The following is a 19,410-nucleotide window of genomic DNA, read 5'->3' as shown; positions in this document are numbered from 1 at the left end:
GCTGTGGGTTTGCTTTTGAACGCTAGTGCAAAACCAGAAGGGCCATGGAGCCCTTTCATAGGGAAGGGACCGGCTGTAAGTATATTCTAAAACATAGCTTTCTCCTTCAGGCTCCTAGGGGTTTAGTGTTGGGGTTCACAACAATTTGGAAAATGAGGTGGTTTTCAGAGAGGGCCATTAGAATTGAGCCCCGGTACAGGTGGGACAGTGCATTCTAGTCCAGGCTCATGAAGAAGCTCATTCCCTGTACTGCCCTGTCACTGTCCTGAACCGTGGGCTCTGTTCTGAGAACATGGGGAGAGGGTCACGGCAAACTGGAGTTTGCCTAAATCAAGGCAACCATGGGAAAGAACCAGCTCTCTTATGCCAGTCAGGATAGTTTAAATTGTGAATATCAAAGCATTAGGATTAACCAGGGCCAAGCAAAATAATCTTATGTACCTATAATTTAAACTACACATTTCTGAGTTATTATTGTTGCTGTTGTTGTTATTGGGTCTCATGTAGCCCAGGCTAGCCTCAAACTCCCTATCAGGCTGAGGCTGGCCCTTGAACTCTGAATCACCTTGCCTCTCCCTCCCAATGCTGAGATCACAGGTGTACACCACCAGGTCCAGGCTAGAACTATCTTTAAACAAGGCTTTTCTGGAGCAAGATATGGTGGCTCATACTTGTAACCCCAGCACTTGGGAGGCTGAGCCAGAAGGATTACTAAGAGTTCAAAGTTAGTCTAAACAACATGATGAATTCTAGGCCACACTAGGCTACAGAATCAGACTCTATCACAAAAACAAAAACAATCAAAACAGAAATTCCCAAACACACACCCAGAGCTTCTCTGAGAGTTCCCATGCTGTGATAAACTCAGACTTGCCCTCATCTCCAATTGCTTTTGGATATTGGTAACTTCAGATAGACTCTTCCTTTATGGTCCACATTGACTGTCAGCAGGTCCCAAGGCTCTATGCTTCTCCGTCTTCATCCCATACTTTAGAGCTAGCATTTCTAGGGAGGTCCTGAGATTTTTTTTCTTCCTGGGTTGGCTTACCAACGGTGCATTCCTTAAGATATCACTGTGTCCAGGACAATGAAATACTGGTCCAGGCAACACATTCTGTCTTCCCAGTCCTCCAGGCCACATGGAGCCTCATGTGGGAATCAGTACTCTTGGGGAGAAGAAAGGAGAAATGGAGGCTGCGGAAGTAACCAATAAAAGCAACTGTCTCCTTATAGGAAGAACACTCAAAACCAGGAGAGTTAGTTCCCTGCCTCGAGGAAGAAGAGACACGAACAGGCTAAGGGATTTTTCTTTGAACGTTTGGAGGTGTTGTTTAGAAGAAGCATTAGTTTATCCTGCGAACCCCCATTCCCGGCGGTTAACGCTCACCAACGATCAGAACTGTATTAAATTTAAGCAATTCATCCACAAAGGAAACAAACAAACAAACAAATAGCAACAATCAAAACAGAAAGGTGTGTACTGAAATGTGAAATTTCCCCTCGTTTTCTTTCTGGCTTCTCACGTCCCTCTGCCGGAACCGTCTGGAGTTACTCTCAGGGAATTGTTTGATGAAAAGCTTTCTGAAGACAAGAACTACCTGTAGGGCGTGGTGGCAGGAGCCTATCATCCCAGCCTTTGGGGGAGGAAGGTGGGATGACAGGACTCCAACTGATTCAAGTCATGTGAGATTGTACCCTGCCTTTAAAATTAAAAAATAAATACCTTTTTTTGTTTGTTTGTTTTTTCAAGACAGGGTTTCTCTGTGTAGTTTTGGTACCTGTCCTGGAACTCACTCTATAGACCAGGCTGGCCTCGAACTCACAGAGATCCACCTGCCTCTGCCTCCCGAGTGCTGGGATTAAAGGCTTGCGCCACCACCGCCAGCAAAAAGTAAATACCTTTCAATGAGGACACGTCTATATCATAAAGAACTGATACTCCATCTCTTTAAGCAAGATGTTTTCAGAAGATTTCTATTTTTATTTCTATTTTATGAATATGACCTAAACAACTGTAAGATGCCAGTACTCTGATTGAACCAAGTGACTAATTGTGGAAGGTACCTTAGGAAGGATTAGAAAAAGTTAAGACATTCAAGACTAAGATGGGAAGGAGGTGGTGATACACGCTTATAATCCCAGTACTTAAGAGACAGAGGCAGAAGGATTGCTTTAAATTTGAGGCCAGCCTGATCTACAAAGCAAATTCCAGATCAGCCAGGCTACATAGCTAGACCTTGCCTCACAAAAACAAAAACAAACAAAAAAGTTAACTGTTATTAATTATAGAATAATAATAGTAATAAAACTATCCAAGTCCCCTCTCTCTTAAAAACAGAGCAATCTGGCAGAGGCAGTGAGTAGGAATCTAAGAAGGACGCGGTTTAGATGGGTGGAGGTGGAGGCCACGCCTGGGAACCAGAGCACTTGAACCAGAAGGTGGACATGAGAAAGAACAGACCACACAGGGAGCAACAGCAACTCCCAAACGCGCTGATGTGCTGAAAGGCTGATTGACAGAGCGCTCTTTGGGGGACTGTCTTTACACATGAGTCGTCACATCTCCCTCTTTTCTGACCTAACTCTTTCAGGTGATTTTACAGCTGGGCCTGCTTCAATTTATGATCAGGATGTGAATAGTTGCTTTCCCCTAACATTTCTAGTATCAGAATCACACAGACACACAAATCCCAAATTTGCCATTTCATAGACTAAAAACTTAATCAAGCAATCATGTCTGATCTATGCCTAATATACCCAGCTGTAATAAATACACTTTAGTGTGTGTTTGTTTTACATACCACTGAGCATTCAACACATCCCATTTCATGAAAATGTTACCTCCATTTTATCGGTGGAAATTGAGATCTTGAGTGGCTAAATAAGATTGTTCCAAATCACATAGCCGAGGAGAATTTGTAGAATGAGAATTGAGGGCCAGTTCTAACCAACCAAACCCATACTCCCTCCTACACACCCCTGCCTTCACATTTGTAAGCGTGTTTACATGCATGTACACATCGTGAGAGAGCATGCTTGTGATTCTGTGTGGTTAGATAGCATACACATCCTCAGAGCAATCCTGAAATACAATTTTTTCTTATTTGTTGTTCATAAGTTAGCACAAAATTACCTGGGGAGAAAATTATCCAAAGCAACAGCTCAGCTCATGGGCCACACAACAGCCTTTACTCTTTCCTGTCATTGTGGACCTGCTTTTGAGCGAGTTGTACAGCAGTAACATATTTGGTTGTTTTTTCTGAGGCTTGTGTCAAATGAGTACTGAGACCTCGTGACCTTGGCAGTGCCTGTGAACACATTTTTTTTCTTAATGACTGCTAAATAATGTCCCTTCCTGCAAAAGACAAAAAACAAACAAACAAACAAAACAAAACAAAAAATAAAAACCGAAGACAAAACCCCAAACAACCAGAAACTCCTAACAGAGTATGGACGCTTTTAACCAAGAGTTCTTAGTTAAAAATTAAAAATCTTGATTCTTTAAAGCAAACAAAAAAACTAAGCTGGATATTCCTTTTTATTTAGCAAATCATCGTGTACTCAACCTCTATGCTAGGGCTCATGGGAGAACCCCGAGCAGGTCCCTACAGTAGGCTGGTGGCTGTTCCATTGTCAGTCCTTCAGAGAGTCTGACCTTCACCTTGTTAAGTCCCCAGGCCCGACCCTCATTATTATCTTACCATGGAATGGAACTTCTTACAACCTAGGCTCATTTTATTTATCTCCGTGTTCCTATGTGACAAAGTTTATCTGCCCCATCTGTCTTCCTCACTGCTGTGTATGGATGATTCAGCATGAACCTAGGAGAGAGGCTTAATAAATGGGTGTCTCCAGAACCCAGCAATGCCTCCTGCGTGGTAGCACTGAATGAACCATGAATCTCTGTACTTAAGGAATAACTACTGCCTAAAGCAGTCCAGGGAGGAGTCAGGACTGTTGATGTGACTCTATGGAGCAGTCGACATTTGGTTTGTCTAAACAGACACTTTCTTACAACAGGCGCGCTGTAGGGAGGGAGATACTAATCATGCAGTGCTCCAGAGGAAAGACACGTGGCCCAAGCAGAGTCCAGCCCTGCCCTCCGTTTCCTGGGACACACCCACTAGTCCTCTCCAGGCTCAAGGTTGCAGCCAGGACTATCTGTCCTTTTGCCAGTAAGTGTCAAACTTGAGCTGGAGAAAGACAGGTCTGCTGCTTTTTGCTTTTCTCTGCTTCCCATCCTATCCACCTTCTTCTTTTCCTTCCTATCCTCCTCTCTTTCTCTTTATCCCTCCCCCCTCTCCCTCCTTCCCTCTCTTCTTCCTCCCTCCCCCCTTCTTTCCTTCTTCCTTAGGAAGCTGCAAGGATGTGTACCCACCAGCAACTAGATCTTCTCCCCGGGAGAAGACCTATTTGAGCGCCTGACAGCAACAGGGGGAGAGAGAGAAAGAGAGAGAGAGAGAGAGAGAGAGAGAGAGAGAGAGGGAGAGAGAGGGAGAGAGAGCAAGAGAGAGAGAAGCCAGGGGTCAGTGGGCATGTCCTTTTTAGGACTTAACTGTTCAGTTTCAAATCTAGTTTCCTCTTATAAATAACCCCCTAAAACCAAAACCAAACCAAAGCAGGCAACAAAACAAAAACCTCAAGCAGCTTGGCTGAACCCAAGAATCCCAGTTCATAGAAATGTAAAGTGGTGGATGCTAGCAGTGGCTTCTGGGTAAAGCGTAGAGACTGGATTAAATATGATGCTTAGGAGAGCTCATATCTAAGTACTTCGTGACAGATACGGCCTTCATGAGTCTCTCCACTGTGGTCCTCATTTCCACAGTAAGCTATTTAAAATAGGCGTGAAATGAGAAAATGCTTATGATCTAAAGCTAAGTGAGGAAAGAGGGATGGGAATAAATACATAGGCAGAGAACCAAGGCTCAGAGCATCTGCCCAGGCTTCCCAGTCAAACACTTTGATTTGAATCTATAGTTTCGATTTACGAGTTTGGCCTTGGGCACATTGCTTAATATCTTAGAGCCTTTGGCTTTCTGGTCTGTAAACCAGAGATAACACTCACTGTTATTGAGAGAGTAAATGAAATACAATATGTAAAATCCCTACCAATGTGCCTGATGTTTAATAGATGTTACTTTTCCTTAGTGTTCAAAAGAATAATAAACTCACCATATAAATCCAAAAATGCCAGGAAAAAACTATCTGCATGTTAATAGTATTTGTGCTTGAATTCATTCAACAGACATTTATCAAAGCTGACAATGGGCAGGTAGGTGTTAGGGTGACATGTATGAATAAAATGGGCAGAGTCCTTGAGCTTACTGAGTTTATCTTCTTGTGGAGAGACACCTACAATAAACAGATACATTAAATGATGGCTCAAACATTTGAGGTGCGGAAGCTAGGGAGTGTGTGTGCTCAGATGTGGACATGGATAAGCAGCAATTATTTAGTTGTCTGTTGGTTGTTGGTGTTGGTGCTGGGACAAGCATCCTACCCACTGAACTACATCCACGAGCAACAATTTCAAAGCAGATGTTATGAGAAATCGATGGCTGAACAAAGATTTGGAAGTAAAGAAGGATGGTACAACTATTGAAAACGTTTCTTTCCTTGTTTGCTTTCATCTTCTTCCTTTCTTGAATTTTTTTAACTTAAATTTTTTTAGTATGTACGTGTGAGTGCAGGTGCACATGTAATATGATGTGTGTGGAGGTCAGATGACATCTTGTCTGTTCTCTTCTTCACTGTGTGGAGTCTATGGTGAGACTCTGGCCATGAGGCCTAATCCGAACGTGCTTTTACCCATCAGCTATCGTGCTGATTTTTGAAGTGAGAATTTACAAACTGATTTTTATCTTAGTTTTTATTCTTGAAAACCGATACCATTTTTCCAGTTTTATTAACATATAATTGAAAAATAAAATCACACATTCTTTTTTTTTGTTTGTTTGTTTTTTGTTTTCGGAGACAGGGTTTCTCTGTGTACCTTTGCACCTTTCCTGGAACTCACTCTGTAAACCAGGCTGACCTTGAATTCACAGAGATCTGCCTGCCTCTGCCTCCCTAGGGCTGGGATTAAAGGTGTGCGCTACCACCGCCCAGCTAAAAATCACACATTTTTTTTTAAGATTTATTTATTTATTATGTATACAGAAGAGGGTCCCAGATCTTATCATAGATGGTTGTGAGCCACCATGTGGTTGCTGGGAATTGAACTCAGGACCTCTGGAAGAGCAGTCAGTGCTCTTAACCTCTGAGCCACCTCTCCAACCCATCACACATTCTTAAAGCATACAATGTGGTGACTTGATATACGTATACATTCTGAAATTATTACCTTAATCAAGCTCATTAACACCCATCACCCCACGTAGCTACCCTTTTTTGTATGTGTGGTAAGAACACGAGAGACCTATCTGCTTGGCATGGTGTGCACAGTCTCACTAACTGCAGTTAGCACACTGTGCATTCGTCCTACACCTCTTCTTCTTGTGATCTCCCTGTGTCTGCTGGCAATTTCTGTGCACTCTGGGCTTGTTTAGAGTCCACGTGGAACAAGATCATGCAGAACGTCTTTCTCTGCTGCCTTGATTTACTTAGTGTAAGACCTCCTAGATTGATCCGTGTGTGTGTGTGTGTGTGTGTGTGTGTGTGTGTGTGTGTGTGTGTGTACATGGGCTCAAGTGAGTGCATATGGACACCAGAGGGACAACCTCAGGTACAAACTACCTTTTATTTATGTATTTATCTTGTCTTTGAGACAGGGTCTGTTACTCAGCATGCCTGTCTCTGCCTCCCCAGGGAGAGGATGACCAAGGCCCCACCTCACCAAAGGAAGTCATGATTCTTGAACTTAGGTCCTTAGTTTTCAAAGCAAGCACTTCACTGACTGAACTGTCTCCTTAGCCCAGATTTCTCCTTTTATAGGGCTGAATATCCCACTGGGTATAGATCTCTGTCTGTCTCTCACTTTTTTTTTTGTTTTTTTTCGAGACAGGGTTTCTCTGTGTAGCTTTGTGTCTTTCCTGGAACTCACTCTGTAGCCCAGGCTGGCTTTGAACTCACAGAGATCCTCCTGGCTCTGCCTCCCCAGTGCTGGGATTAAAGGTGTGCGCCACCGCGCCCAGCCTGTCTTTGACATTCTTGTTATCCATTCATCTGCCTACTTTTGGGCTGTTCTCATACCTTCACTATTATAGACATTACTGTGATGAACATCGGGACACAGATGTCTCTTCCCCATACTGATTTATTTCATTTCTTCAGCATGTGTCCAGATGTAGGATTGCTGGATCGTCTAGCAATTCTGCTTTTAACTTTTTGAAGTCTCCATTGTTTTCACAACGATTGTACCGATTTGTGTCCCGTCGACAGTGTGCAAGCTTTGTTTTTCTTCCCAGCTCTGCCAACATGTACCTCCTCTTATCTTTGTGACAACAGGCATTCTACCACGTGGTGATGATAGATATCTTATTGTGGTTTTGATTTGCATTTCCTTGAAGATTAATGATGTTGAGCAATTTTTAAACATGCCTTCTGGTCGTGTGCATATCACCCAATGTTTGCTTACTCAAGTTCTTTGCTCAACTTTTTTTTTTTTGGTGGTGCTGGGGTGGGACCTTGAATCTTGCATATACTAAACAAAAGCTCTACCACTGTCTTAATTAGGGTTTCTATTGCTGAGATGAAACTCCATGACCAAAAAGCAAGATGGGGAGGAATGATTTGGCTTATGTTTACATATCACTGTTCATCTTGAAGGAAGTCAGGACAGGGACAGGAACCCAGGACAGGGACAGGAACCCAGAGGCAGGAGCTGATACCGAGGACATGGAGGGGTACTGCTTACTGGCTTGCTCCTCATGACTTGCTCAGCCTACTTTCTTATAGAACCCAGGACCACTAGCTCAGGATGGCACCACCCATAATCACTAATTAAGAAAATGCCTTATCTGGACAGTGATGGTACACGCCTTTAGCCCCAGCACTCTGGAGGCAGAGACAAAAAGATCTGTATGAATTCGAGGCCAGCCTGGTCTACACAAGTTCCAGGACATCTAGGACTACACAGAGAAACCCTGTCTTGAAAAACAAACAAAGAAAGAAAGGAAGGAAGGAAGGAAGAAAGGAAGGAAAGAAAAGGAAATGCTTTACATGCCTGCCTACGACCCATTTCATGGAGGCATTTTCTTAATCGAGGCCCCCTTCTCTCAGATGACTTTATCTTGTGCCAAGCTGATATAAAACTATCCAGCACAACCACTGAGCTATTTGTTGTTGTTATTTGTATTTGAGACAGGATCTCATTCTCTAGCTCAGGCTGTCCTGGAACTCACTGTGTGGTCCATGCTGGCATCAAACATTACAGCAATCCCACGGTCTCAGCTTTCTGAGTGCTAAGGTGTGTAGCACCATGTGCAGCTAATCTTGCCTCTTTCTTTCCTTCCTTCCTTTCTTCCTTCCTTCCTTCCCCTTTCCTTCCTTCCTTCCTTTCTTCCTTCCTTCCTTCCTTCCTTCCTCCCTCCCTTCCTTCCTCTTTCCTTCCTTCCTTCCTCCCTCCTTCCTTCCTTTCTTTCTTCCTTCCTCTCTCTCTCTTTCTTTCTTTCTTTTTTTTTGAGACAGGGTTTCTCTGTGTAGTTTTGGTGCCTGACCTGGAACTCACTCTGTAGCCCAGGCTGGCCTTGAACTCACAGAGATCCACCTGGCTCTGCCTCCTGAGTGCTGGGGATTAAAGGCGTGTACCACCACCGCCCAGCCTGTCTTTCACATTCTTAACATATGTTGATGTCTCCAATCCATGACAGCCTTGTACTTATTGGTGTTTCACTCAGTTTCTTCCATCAAGGCTTTAAAATTTTCAGGGAGGGCATAGGTCTTTCATCTCCCTGGTTGAAATTCATCCCTTAAGTATCTTACTCTTTTTGGTACTGTTATAAATGGGATTTTTCTCTTTCCCTTTCTCTTTTTCCTTCCTTTCCTCCCTCCACCCCTTTCAGGGTCTCATGCATTCCAGACTAGCAGGCCTTGAGCTCGCTGCATACCTGAGAGTGAACTTGAATTTTTGATCTTCTTCCCTCCACCACAGGTGCAAGGATTACAAACATCCACTACCACATCTGGTTTGTACAGTGCTCGAGATCAAACCCAGGGCTTTGTGCACACTTGACAAACTCTACCAACTGAGCCCTAGCCCTGGCCTTTAATTTCTCTTTTAGATAGTTCCTTCATAGTATGTAGATGTGTTCCTGGCCTTTGTGTGTCAGCTTTGTGTCCTAGAGTATGGTATTGATCATTTCCCGTTGTTTGCTGGTTGAGTCTTCAGGGTTTACATATGTAAGGCTGTGTCTTCACAAACACAATGTAATTTCTTCCTTTTCAGTTTGGATGCCTTCTACTACACACACACACCTTGTTCTGGGGACTGAACCTAAGGCCTTGTGCCACTGAGTTCTATTCCCAACTTTACTTCTTTTTTTCTTGCATCAATAAGCTTTTATTCCTTTCTTTTTGTTGTCCTTGGATTTTGATTTTATTTTGTGTGGCGGTAACACCTGTACTACCACCACCCATTCACCATGTCCGAGCGAGGGGCTGTGGATCAAAAAAAGAGAGACAAGAGACAGCGGGTCATTCGTGCCAGAGGATGCCGAATGCCGTTTATTGAAGAAGAGAGGAAACCTTAAATACAGGCTTACAGCACAATGGAGGAACCCCGGAGGGCAGAAGTTCGCTACCAAATGTTCTACATTCTTGCATCTAAGCTGTTTACACCAAATGCAGGTATACTCGAACAAGAACTTTGGGTGAGCATTCAGGAGGGTGGAGACCGGCAGGGAATCAACATAGGGAGGACATCTGGTCAAGGTTGGCAAGCAGGCAACAGTTACCCAAAATTGGGGGTTCCAGGGCCCTACAATTTTGAGTCAGGGTTTCAAGCTCAGGCTGGCCTTGAACTTGCTATGTAGCCAAGGATGACCTAGAACTCCTGATCCCCGTGCTTTCACTTCCCAAGTGTTAGGATCACAGGCGTGTGCCATCACACTCAGCTGAGTCAACAGTTCTTATCCTGACTTCCCTGGCAACTTATCTACTCTCTTCAGGACAATTGGAGTTCAAACCCAGCACTTTTATTGCAACCCATAATCAAAGCGTGCAATTAAGCTAAATATGGTAGTGACATTCTAACTAAAATGAATAGTTACCATAAAATATAGTTACAAAATATTGGCTTGGAGTTGATAAAATTAACCTTGCAGTCTTTCAACAAAAGCGCTCTTTCCACACTCGTTGGGATCAAGAAAAAGATGCATCTAAGCTTTGAAGTGGCAGTATGAAGATGAAAATAAGAATATCTTCCTCTTTCTATACGTAACGAAAGGAAGAGAAGGTGTGCGTGGGAAACAGGGGGATGAAATGAATGGAAAAAGAGCAGCAGGGAGGGAGACAGTAGTTTCCCAGCAGAGCACCCAACTGTTTGCCCCCAAGAGTTCAAGTGCTGTGAGGGAGTTGAAGCTCGACCTTTGCCTGGCAGTTTTGAGGCTCTGAGTTCAATCTCCAGTACCACCAAAAAATAAAATAAGTTAGATAAAAGACACAGCACAGTTTGTCCAAGAGAGACAGACAGACAGACAGACAGAAAGTCATACACGGGGTATCAGAATCAAGAGTGTCGTTATTATTATTTTGCAAGCCAGGCCAGAGTTCTACCCCTGAGCTACACTGCAGTCCCATCCTGATTCTCTAATCCATGTAGCTATAGCTATAAATGAAATAGGACAAATTGTACGGAAGCACATAAATGGGGCACACTAGGTGTCCAATGTCTGAAGTCACCCCCTCTGAATCTGCATTTGTGCAGATGGTAGAAAATTTGTGAAGGGCAAGTGCTCATCCATTCTACCCTTTCCAGGCTTTTGTTACTGTTTTCTCGCCTGGTCCTAACTCACTGCATTAGATGTTAAATTCAGTAGGATTTGCTGGTGGCTTTGAGCAGGCCTCACGTGAACACCAGAAGCCTCCTATTAGTTTGCACGCCTGTAAGTCTCTCTTTTCCCCTCAAGCCTCAGAGAGAGTCAATGTTGGGGTGGAGACTTTTTTAGGTCAGGATCCACTCATAAAGACCATGATGTCTCTAAATTCATGTTACACCTTATGCAAAATGCTTGCGTATTTAAAAAGCAAACCAGGCCATTTGAAAGGCAAAGAGCAGCAGCTTTGATCCATAATGATTTTACATTCTGCCTAGTAGAACCCTTGCATGTATCTGTCAATCACAAGGCATAAAGCTGTGCACACAAATGCAGAGAGTTCGCCGGGGCGGATGATGGATGTCATTGTTGGCCTCAAACTTTTAATTCTTCCCTCATCCTCCTAAGCTCTGGGATGACAGGTGCCCCCCCCCCCTTTTTAAAAATGTCATCATTGACAGAAAGAGACTGGTGCTGAGGCAGGAGGACCTGCCTGAGAAGAGGGCACACACCAAATGCCTTCTTTAGGAGGCAGTTTCTAGTTTCCCAGCCAGCACCATGCATTCAGGAGCAGATAGATGGTCATCCAGGAGAACAGCATAAAGTACCAGCGAGTGTCCCCGCTTTCCTTGTGGGAAAGCAAAGTGATCACACGGGTACTTGAGGGTTTGAGGCTCCATTCTTCAAATCTGGAAGCAGTTAACAGGAACAGCCCTTGTGGAGTGATACCTAGCAGGAATGTTTCAGCCAAGGGGGCTGTTTATCTTTCTAACCCTCAGCTTCATCAAGAGACATTACAAACTCAAATAAAACTCGAATCAAGGAGCTTTGAAGCTGACTGGTCTTCCAGTGGTCCTTGGGATGAAGGGTAGAGGTTATATCACATAATCTAGGACCAGCCTATGTTAACTGGCTGGTTTTTGTTTGTTTGTTTGTTTTATTTGAGACAGGGTCTCTCTATTATGTAGCTCTGGCATTCTGGAACTTGCTGTATAGACCAGGGTGGCCTCAAACTAATAGAGATCCTCCTGCCTCTGCCTACCAAGCCCTGGGATTAAAGGCACGGGCCACCACTCCTGGCAACTGGTTGTATTTTTTTTTAAGATTTATGTATGTATGTATGTATGTATGTATGTATGTATGTATGTATGTATGATGTATACACCATGTATGACTGCAAGCCAGAAGAGGGCACCAGATCTCATCACAGATGGTTGTGAGCCACCATGTGGTTGCTGTGAATTGAACTCAGGACCCCAGGAAGAGCAGTCAGTGCTCTTAACCTCTGAGCCATCTCTCCAGCCCTACTGGTTGTATTTTTAACCTTGTGTGTATGGCAAAATACATTTCCTGTTTAATCATTCGAAGTAAACAAGCCAGTGGCAGTCACTACGTTAATGGCACTGATGACCAAGTTCATTTTGTTGTTCCCACAGCAAGCAGATCTGAGTTGGGGGAAGGCAGTGGAACAGGAGCCTATGTCTATGGGACAGAAGAAAGCTGCCTGGCTTTGTAGAATTTTCTTCATTTAGCAGTGAGGGAGAAAAAAACATAACAAACAGCAGACATAAGAAATAAGTAGATTATGCATGTGTTAGCAGGTGATAAAAGATGTAGTTAGTACCTGGGTTCAGTGTACCCAATACCTGCTGACGTCTATGTCTTCAGATAGCCGAAGACCTTTGCCGTCTCTTACCCATTCCCAAGTAAACCCAGCCCCTAAAGACAATACAGTAAAATACAGACAGTTCACTAGTTACTAAGTACCCAACAAACTGATGGCCGTGAGGCTTGTCAATATCAGAGTGTAAAGGTCTCAACCACACATAAATGGCATGCTTTCCCGGAACAATTTTCACTTTCAGAACAGCTAACAAGACCCTGAATTTAAACAGAAAGGCATACCTTGTTTGTGAATAATGTGCTGACATTTTAAAAAGGGTTCCGTAGAAATATGCCCATTTGTAATTTTAAGTTTGACTTAAAAAAAGACCAGTGAGATGGTTCAGTAGGTAAAGGTGATTGGCACCAAGCCTCTCATGAGTGTTCATACACACACAAAAAAAGGAATTAAAAAATCAGGTGGCGGTGGCGGCACACGCCTTTAATCCCAGCACTGGGGAGGAAGAGGCAGACAGATCTCTGTAAGTTCAAGGCCAACCTGGTCTACAGAGTGAGTTCCAGGACAGCCAGGGCTGTTACACAGAGAAACCCTGTCTCAAAACAAACAAACAAACAAAAAATGTAATAAAAAAAATTAAAAGAGAGATAATTGCATTTTGAAAATTCTTTCACCTCAAATATTAAAGTAGCCAAGGAGAGAAGGGGTGAGGGATGAAATGGTTATCACACCGTGTGGTGACAGTGGGAAGGACTCCAAAGTACTTCCTTTTGCAGTTCACAAGGAATGAGTGTGCGCGCGCTTGTGTGTGTGTGTGTGTGTGTGTGTGTGTGTGTGTGTAAAAGTTTACTGTAAGCAAACGTGGAAAGGGAGGGGAGTCATAAGCATATGATTTTGTTTTGTTTTGTTTTGTTTTGTTTTGGAGACAGGGTTTCTCTGTAGCTTTGGAGCCTTTCCTGGATCTCACTTTGTAGACCAGACTGGCCTCGAACTCACAGAGATCCGCCTGCCTCTGCCTCCGAGTGCTGGAATTAAAGGTGTGTGCCACCACTGCCTGGCCCGTAAGCACATGATTATGAACCCAGCACACGCCCTGACTGTAGTCAAACTTGGCATCACTGGCACAGGCAGACAGACATCTGTGTCTCTGAGACAGACACGTTTTTAGTGTAGCATCCCAGCCTCAAATGGATAACCTGGGACACATCAGACGAAACCAAATCAGGGACAATTAATACAGTGAGTGACTGGATTTGTTTCTTTCTCTGAGATAGGGTCTCATGATGTTGCCAGGCGACAGTATGTCACCTATACTTGTTAGTTGTTTGACGGCGCTCTTACCCTGCGAGGAATGTCACGCACACGACAAGATCCACTAACAAGAGTTTTTATTAAGATAGGAAAGAAAGAGACAGACGTGAACAGGCCTGTGGAGAACACATGTGGTCAAGGGAAAGTGAGGCCAGGGAACATGGCGCTGGCTTATAAAGGGTGGGCCACACATGGTACACACGGACCCATGTGGCTACTCCACGCATGCGCGTAGGTCTGCCGGGCATGCCCAACCGTGGGGGCATGCTGTGACTTCATATCAATACTGGCCTTAAACAAGTGGCAAGTCTGCTGCCTCAGTCTCCTAAGCGCTAGGATTATAAACACGAGCTACCACACTTGTCTCTGATTTGATTCCTTCTTTTTTTCTCTCTTTGCCTGTCTTCCTTCCTTCCTTCCTTCCTTCCTTCCTTCCTTTCTTTCTTTTTGTGTTGTTTGTTTGTTTTTCAAGACAGGGTTTTTCTGGTAACATCCTTGGTTGTCCTGGATCTCACTCTGTAGACCAGGCTGGCCTTCAACTCACAGAGATCCACCTGTCTCTGCTACCCAAGTGCTGAGATTAAAGGTTTGCACCACCACCCCCCGGGCCTGATTTGATTTCTTAAAAAAAAAAAAAAAAAAAAAAAATTATGAAAGACAAAGAACAGCTGAGAAATTATTATGGATTAAAAGAGGCTAGAAAGTAGAAGTAGGGTGAGTATCTGCCCGTTTGCTTGGCTCGGAACAGTTACCCAGGATGCAACACTTGATCGCAAACAGGAAGAAAGTCCAGGCAACCCAGAACGCACTGAGAACCCTGGGCACATGATAATTACAAGCAGCCTGCGAAAGACATGGGCCTGGTGTGGACTTTAGATTTCGGGGGAAAGTGGTGTAAAAGACATTTTCAGAACAGTTCACATAGTTACCACACGGACCTTTATAAAATGTGACAAAGTAGACATCAGATACAATTGCCATCTTAGCCGTTTTTGCTGCGACAGTCTAGTAGCAACAGTGAGCACACTGGCCAGGCTCCGAAGCCATCAGTACATCCATCTCCAGAAAATGCTTATCATGGGCTGGAGAGATGGCTCAGTGGTTAAGAGCACTCACCGACTGCTCTTCCAGAGGTCCTGAGTTCATTTCCCAGCAACCACATGGTAGATCACAACCATCTGTAATGAGATGTGGTGCCCTCTTCTGTATGCATAATAAATAAATAAATCTTTAAAAAAAATTCTTATCTTTCTAAATAGAAATTGGTGTTTATTAAACAATTAATCTCCATTGCCCTCTCTTCCTACCCTTAGTCATTATCATTTTTTCCTTTTCTAGGAATTTGCCCATCCTAAGTACCTTATATGAGTGAATGGCACAATATTTGTTCTGTTTCTGCCATAGTATTTCCAAAACACACGTGCATTGTAGCATATATCAGAATTTCCTTTCCTCCTGAGGCTGGATAGCATTCTGTTACCCGTATGAACCAAATGTGGTTTCCACGAACCCAGGGTGTTACACGTGCTAGGCAAGAATTCAGCTATGGATCTACATTCCTAGTCTTAAAATGTTTTCTTTAAGGGGTTGAGAGTTTAGCTTGATGGTAAAGCACTTGTCTCGAAAGTGCAAGACCCTGGGTTCTGTCTCCAGCACCAGGAAAAACTAAACTTTCTTGAGAAATTTGAGACAGGGTTTTGTTATGTAGTGCAGGCCAGCTTGGACTTAGTTCTCCTTATTAGCCTCCATGTGCCAGGACTAGAGGGTGTGTGTAGGACTGGGAGTATGTGCCACTTGCCTGGCCACAAGTATTTCTTGATGGATATTTAGGTTGTTCCTACTTTTTGTTTCTTGTGAATGGTGCTGTTGGGAAAATTGGCAAGTATTTTACTTAAAGTAATCATCAGTGCAAAATTTCCTGACTTTGATGTCTGTACTGAGACTAAGTGAAAGTGTCTGAGGAAATGCATGTTAACATATGAGGAGGCAGAGGGGCACAGCATGTGTAGCCTACTCTCAAATGCATCTGAAAAAAAAAAATGAGGAAGAGAAAAGGAAATGTGGAAAAATACCAAAAATTGATGAATCTGAGGAATGGGGCATATGAGTTCTTTGCCATATTCCTGCAGTTTTTATACATTAATACACACACACACACACACACACACACACACACACACACACACATATATGAGAAAGCAAGGAGAACTGAAATTTCATTTATAATTATCAAGCCTCATGGGGAAAGAGGACTCTATGACAAGCTAGCCCTCACAGCTCTTTGAATGCAATGAAGAAGCTAGGTGGTGCACGCCTTTAATCCCAGCACTCGGGAGGCAGAGCCAGGCCAATCTCTGTGAGTTCGAGGCCAGTCTGGTCTACAGAGTGAGATACAGGACAGGCATCAACTATACAGAGAAACCATCTCAAAAAAACCAAACAACAAAAGCAAAAAACAAACAAACAAAAAAAATGCAACGAAAGGAATGGGAAAGGGTCAGTATCCATCACAACTTAACTGGGCAGCATCTGTCACTGCGCATGGAAGTGGCAGCTGCGTCCTTCTGAGTGCTCTGCTGTTCATGTTTCTCCCCTCTCTCTGCCTCTCCTTGAAGGGCTTCCATCCCTACCAACTAATTTCTCCATCCCATCCTCTCTTCCTTCGTTATCAGCTTACTTATAGCTTATTTCCTCACAGCACTCTGTCTGTCTGTCTGTCTTTGTGTGTGTGTGCACACACACATGTGCGCTGGCTGCTACCATCTTCCTGTACTTTAGACAGTTGTGGTACAGAGCAGGATGGACCTGGAGTGGACAGACTGTAGCTTTGTAATTTAAGTGCAGCTCATGGCCGGTCCAGTCTAGCTTAAAAGACCATGGCAGTAATAGGTGTGGTTTAGGGAGTCAATATGGAGGCTCTGATGTTAAGAAAATCTTACCTAGGCATTAGGATCTCTACTTGATTCACTTGAGAGATCTAGGGGTGGGGGAACAAAACCTCGTATGAAATTTCAAGAGAATTGGAAACAAATTTTGATGTAGTCTTAGAGTAAATAAAGGTTGAACGTTAGAAAACCATTTTATCCCTTCCCTCTCCCTTCCTTATCTCACTCCTTTCCTCATTCATTCTTTCTTTGCACATAATTTATTAAGTGAAAGGCAACATGTTAGATGCTATAGAGGATATGGATTGTCTAAGATGTGGCCCCGACACAAGAAGCTTTAGGCATGTCCAACTGCCACCCATTGGCTGCATGTGCTCCAGGACAGCTATGAATATGGCCCAATACATTTGTACATGACAATGTCATGTAGCAATGTTAAAGATTGCTCTGGATGTGTTCGGCTGCTTCTTCAGTGGCTACTGGGATATCTTCCTCTGTCAAGACTATATTCAGAAGCTGGGTGTGGTGCAAGCTGGGACTCCTGTGGGACACTCAGGCTCTGGGCACGACTGGATTCTCAGGCACAGGCATCTGCTCCCCTTGGCTAGCAAGCAGGATCCTGGTGGTCAAAGGGCTGACTGGGCAGCTGCTAATGCAGTCAGTGGGTTAGGGCAGTGGGTGATGTTTGTAGGCAGATCTGAAGCCTGTTGTACTTCTTCAGTAGTTCAGTGATAGTTGCCAGTACCCTGCACTAGGAACTGGGGTCCAGGAAGAACCGAACACCAATTACAAGCCAGGTTGCCCAGGATCTGGGCACTGGGAATTGGAAAAGCATGAACATGCATGGATGCTGAGGCCAGAAGCTCAGGAAGATAAGCTGGGCTACTCAGGAGCCCAGCACCAGGCATCATAAGTCAAGTGATGGGTTGGGGATTTAGCTCAGTGGTAGAGCGCTTGCCTAGCAAGTGCAAGGCCCTGGGTTTGATCCTCAGCTCCAAATAATAATAATAATAATAATAATAATAATAATAATAATAATAACAACAACAACAACAATAATAACAATAAGTCAAGTGATGCTGGATTCCATGTGACTTCAGGCCAACACCTGTGACATTAGCTTAACACCTGTGACTTCAGGCTAACACCTGTGACTTTAGGCCACCATCTCTGACTTCAGGTCAACACCTGTGACTTCAGGTCAACACCTCTGACTTCAGGTCAACACCTGTGACTTCAGGCCAACACCTGTGACTTCAGGCCACCATCTCTGACTTCAGGTCAACACCTGTGACTTCAGGTCAACACCTGTGACTTCAGGCCAACACCTGTTCACCTTTCAAGCCACGTTCATGCTTGGTTTCTTGCTCTCATCTTCTTTGTTCCTGCACCATCTCAGCTCACACTACTGAAGGAAGAAAAGACCACTTGGGAGAAGTCTTCATTGGATTTCACATCCGCAGAAGAGTGGCCCCAGCTGCTGACGCCCTGAGTTAGCCTAAGTAGCTTGGGGAGATGCTTGGACCAATCATAGCCATTCATTTTGGGGTCAATTAGTGGCCCTTGCTCCAGCCAATTATGACCTTTCCTCTTAGCACCAATCACAGTCATTAAGGATGGGGTTTTTAAACCAAGTAAGCCCCGCCCCTTATCATCAATCATAGTAGCCCCTCCAAGAAAAATGCTTCCTGTCTTGTCAAGGTGTGAATAGTTTCTTGAAGCTTATGATTGCAAAAAGTTGGAAACAACTTGCTTTGTATAGCTCTGGCTGGAGTTGTGCCTTCAGGAGCTGGGGGCAATCAGCTGCTCTCTGGGTGCAATTATCTCAAAGTCTGTCACCACAGTGGATGGAGGCAGAAGAGTAGTCTGGCTAGCTCTTAGACAAATAGGCCGTTTGCTCAAGGCAGTTCAGGCAACAGGAGAGAGTTCAACAGCTGCCAATCAGGGAGTCAGAGCACCCCATCCCCAGGGTTTTTGCTTATGTATGGGAAAACGAACCTTAGAAGGCATTCGTATAATATAAACTTAAAGAGCTTATTAACACTAACAGCAATTTTTAACACGTTTAAAAAATGCTCTAACAAAGTTTAATATCTGCCCAGTTTAATATCTGTGGAAAGGTGTATCTGCTTAATCCGCCTGTAATCCCAGCTCTGAGAGGCTGAAGCAGGGGGATTGTGGAGGATTTTGAGTTCAATATCAGTAGGGTCCACAGCATAGAGACCCCATCTCAACAACAACTTAACACGATGATGATGATGATGATGATGATGATGATGATGATGATGATAAAATTAAGCCAGGCTTGTTGTCAAAACTTGCCACATGAGGTAGTGTATTACTCAGGGGTCTCTAGAGGAACAGAACTTAGAGAATCCATATATATGGGATTTATTAGAATGGCTTACAGGCTGTAGTCCAGCTAGTCCAACAATGGCTACCTATGAATGGAAGGTCCAAGAATATAGTAGCTGTTCAGTCCACGAGGATGCATGTCTCAGCTGGTCTTCAGTATATGCCAGAATCCAGAAGAAGTAGGCTCTACTTCTGCCAGTGAAGGAATGGACTTTGCAAAGAGAGCAAGCTTCTTTCTTCCATGTCCTTTATATAGGCTGCCAGC

Source organism: Onychomys torridus, chromosome 11 (assembly GCF_903995425.1).
Source record: "Onychomys torridus chromosome 11, mOncTor1.1, whole genome shotgun sequence".
In the NCBI taxonomy this organism is placed as follows: domain Eukaryota; kingdom Metazoa; phylum Chordata; class Mammalia; order Rodentia; family Cricetidae; genus Onychomys; species Onychomys torridus.
This window is presented reverse-complemented; position numbering follows the sequence as displayed.